Raw genomic sequence first — 4,604 nt, forward strand, 5'->3', positions numbered from 1 at the left:
GGTATGAAATGAAAAGTGTTAACGAGTATTTTAAAAGGGAGTGGGCCTAAGTTCTATAGCTGGACGCCATTTCGTGATATCGCCATGAAGGTGGACCAGGGGTGACTCTAGAATTTGTTTGTACGATATGGGTATCAAATGAAAGGTGTTAATGGGTATTTTAAAATGGAGTGAACCTAAGTTCTATAGGTGGACTCCTTTTCGAGATATCGCCATAAAGATGGCCCAGGAGTGATTCTAGAATATGTTTGTACGATATGGATATAAAATGAAAGGTGTTAATGAGTATTTTAAAAGGGAGTGGGCCTTAGTTCTATGGGTGGACGCCTTTTCGAGATATCGCCATAAACGTGGACCACGGGTGACTCTAGAATGCGTTTGTACAATATGGGTATCAAACGAAAAGTGTAAATGAGTATTTTAAAAGGGAGTGGGCCTAAGTTCTATAGGTGGACGCCTTTTCGAGATATCGCCATGAAGGTGGACCAGGGGTGACTCTAGAATTTGTTTGTACGATATGGGTATCAAATTAAAAGTGTTAACGAGTATTTTAAAAGGGAGTGGGCCTTAGGTCTATAGGTGAACGCCTTTTCGCAATATAGTTATAAAGGTGGACCAGGGTTGACTCTAGAATGCTTTCGTACATTATGTGTATCAAACGAAAGTTGTTAATAAGTATTTTAAAAGGGAATGGGCCTTAGTTCTATGGGTGGACGCCTTTTCGGGATATCGCCATTAACATGGACCAGGGGTGACTCTAGAATGCGTTTGTACAATATGGGTATCAAATGAAAGGTGTTAATGAGTATTTTAAAAGGGCGTGGGCCTTAGTTCTTCGAGATTTTGGCATAAAGGTGGACCAGGGGCGACTCTAGAATGCTTTTGTACAATATGGGTATCAAACGAAAGGTGTTAATAAGTATTTTAAAAGGGAATGGGCCTTAGTTCTATGGGTGGAGGCCTTCTCGGGATATCAACATAAAAGTGGACCAGGGGTGACTCTAGAATGCGTTTGTACAATATGGGTATCAAACGAAACGTGTTGATGAGTATTTTAAAACGGAGTGCGCCCTAGTTCTATGGGTGGACGCCTTTTCGAGATATCGCCATAAAGGTGGACCAGAGGTGACTCTAGAATTTATTTGTACGATATGGGTATCAAATGAAAGGTGTTAATGGGTATTTTAAAATGGAGTAAACCTAAGTTCTATAGGTGGACTCCTTTTCGAGATATCGCCATAAAGATGGCCCAGGAGTGATTCTAGAATATGTTTGTACGATATGGGTATAAAATGAAAGGTGTTAATGAGTATTTTAAAAGGGAGTGGGCCTTAAATCTATAAGTGGACGCCTTTTCGAGATATCGCCATAAACGTGGACCAGGGGTGACTCTAGAATGCGTCTGTACAATATGGGTATCAAACGAAAGGTGTTGATGAGTATTTTAAAACGGAGTGCGCCTTTGTTCTATGGGTGGACGCCTTTTCGAGATATCGCCATAAAGGTCGACCAGGTCTAACTCTAGGATTTGTTTGTACGATATGGGTATCAAACGAAAGGTGATAATGAGTATTTTAAAAGAGAGTAGGCCTTAGTTCTATAGGGGGACGCCTTTTCGAGATATCGCCATAAAGGTGGACCAGGGGTGACTCTATAATGTGTTTGTACAATATGGCCATCAAATTAAAGGTATTAATGAGAGTTTTAAAAGGGAGTGGTGGTAGTTGTGTATGTGAAGGCGTTTTCGAGATATCGACCAAAATGTGGACCAGGGTGACCCAGAACATCATCTGTCGGGTACCGCTAATTTATTTATATATGTAATACCACGAACAGTTATCCTTCCAAGATTCCAAGTGCTTTTGATTTCGCCCTGCAAAACTTTTTCTATTTCTTCTATTTAATATGGTAGTTGTCACACCCATTTTACACATTTTTTTTTCTTAAGTTATATTTTGCGTCAATAGACCAATCCAATTACCATGTTTCATCCCTTTTTTCGTATTTGGTATATTATTATGGCATTTTTTTTCGTTTTTAGTAATTTTCGATATCGAAAAAGTGGGCGTGGTCATAGTCGGATTCCGGCTATTTTTTGCACCAATATAAAGTGAGTTCAGATAAGTAAGTGAACTGAGTTTAGTAAAGATATATCGATTTTTGCTCAAGCTATCGTGTTAACGGCCGAGCGGAAGGACAGACGGTCGACTGTGTATAAAAACTGGGCGTGGCTTCAACCGATTTCGCCTTTTTTCACAGAAAACAGTTATCGTCCTAGAATCTAAGCCTCTACCAAATTTCACAAGGATTGGTAATGTTTTGTTCGACATATGGCCTTAAAAGTATCCTAGACAAATTAAATGAAAAAGGGGGGAGCCACGTACAATTTGAAAATTTATTTTGTTTTTGTATTTTGTTGCACCATATCATTACTGGAGTTGAATGTTGACATAATTTACTTATATACTGTAAAAATATTAACGTTTCTTTTAAAATTTGACTTTAAAAACATTTTTTTTTTAAGTGGGCGTGGTCGTTCTCCGATTTTGCTAATTTTTACTAAGCATACATATAGTAATAAGAGTAACGTTCCTGCAAATTTCATCATGATATCTTCAACGACTACCAAGTTACAGCTTGCAAAACTTCTAAATTACCTTCTTTTAAAAGTGGGCGGTGCCACGCCCATTGTCCAAACTTTTACTAGTTTTCTATTCTGTGTCATAAGTTCAACTCACCTACCAAGCATTATACGTATTTGGTAATGAATTATCGCACTTTTTCGATTTTTCGAAATTTTCGATATCGAAAAAGTGGGCGTGGTTATAGTCCGATATCGTTCATTTTAAATAGCGATCTGAGATGAGTACCCAGGAATCTGCATACCAAATTTCATCAAGATACCTCAAAATTTACCCAAGTTATCGTGTTAGCGGACGGACGGACATGACTCAATCGAATTTTTTTTCGATACTTATGATTTTGATATATGGAAGTCTATATATATCTCGACTTCTTTATACCTGTACAACCAACCGTTATTCAATCAAAATTAATATACTCTGTGAGCTCTTCTCAACTGAGTATAAAAATAGGTAGATACTTTGTGTGAGGATGCAAAGCTTCACGTTTTTTGTGGTCTGCATGTAAAAACTTTGACTACGAATCACGCATTTCAACAATATATGACGTAAACGTAGCTATTTGATGAAATATGATGAATTTTGAAGCATCTAGCCGTAAAAAAGGGGCAAAAATTACAGTTTATTTGGTGTATATGATATATATACAACCGATCTCTATGATTTTTTCAGACAACAATATGTGCTATATACGTAAGCATTTGATGAAATTTGAAGCTTCTAGCTGTTAAAATGGGGCAGAAATTGCGCAAAGTTTCTTATCTGAACAATCGGTTGTATGAGATATATACTATGTATACCACCGATCTGTATGATTTTTGCAGACAACAATATATGCTATACTCCTAAGCATTTGGTGAAATTTGAAGCTTCTAGCTGTTAAAATGGGGCTGAAATTGCAAAAAAAAAAAATATATATAATATATATATATATTCCATATATACCATCATATATGTATTATATATATCACCGATCTCTATAATTTTTTGACACAACAATATATACTATATACGAAAGCAATCGGTGAAATTTGGAGCTTATAGCTGTTAAAAAGGGGGAGATATTGCGAAAAGTTTCTTATCTGAACAATCTGTTGTATCTATATATATAGAAATGAGTTGCTGTTCGTTAGTCTCGCTAAAACTCGAGAACGGTTGAACGGATTTATCTTATCTTGGTCTTGAATTATTCGTGGAGGTCTAGGGAAGGTTTAAAAGGTGAGAAAAATTCGAATACTTGCCGGGAAAATACTCAAAACAGCATATTTCTTCGAGATATAGGCCAAAACGTGGACCCGGGTACCCCTAGAGTGTGTTTATAGAATATGGATATCATATGAAAGCTGTTGATGAGTGCTTTAGTAGAGGGTAATTGTCATACCCCTGGGTGACTAGGGCCTCGAGACATAGGCCAAAACGTGGACCCGGGTACCCCTAGGGTGTGTTTATAGAATATGGATATCAAATAAAAGCTGTTGATGGGTGCTTTAGTAGAGGGTAATTTTCATACCCCTGGGTGACTACGGTCCCGAGATATAGGCCAAAACGTGGACCCGGGTACCCCTAGAATATGCATATCAAATGAAAGCTCTTGATGAGTGCTTTAGTAGTGGGTAATTTTCATACCCCTGGGTGACTCGGGTCTCCAGATATAGGCCAAAACGTGGACCTGGGTACCCCTAGAATGTGTGTATAGAATATGGCTATCAGATGAAAGCTGTTGACGAGTGCTTTAGTAGGGGGTAATTTTCATACCCCTGGGTGACTAGGGTCTCGAGCTATAGGCCAAAAAGTGGACCCGGGTACCCCTAGAATCTGTTTATAGAATATTGATATCAGATTAAAGCTGTTGATGAGTGCTTTAGTAGAGGGTAATTCTCATACCCCTGGGTAACTGGGGTCTCGAGATATAGGCCAAAACGTGGGCCCCGGTACACCTAGAATCTGTTTATAGAATATTGA

The sequence above is a fragment of the Eurosta solidaginis genome, unplaced genomic scaffold, assembly GCF_040869045.1.
Source record: "Eurosta solidaginis isolate ZX-2024a unplaced genomic scaffold, ASM4086904v1 ctg00001068.1, whole genome shotgun sequence".
Classification (NCBI taxonomy): domain Eukaryota; kingdom Metazoa; phylum Arthropoda; class Insecta; order Diptera; family Tephritidae; genus Eurosta; species Eurosta solidaginis.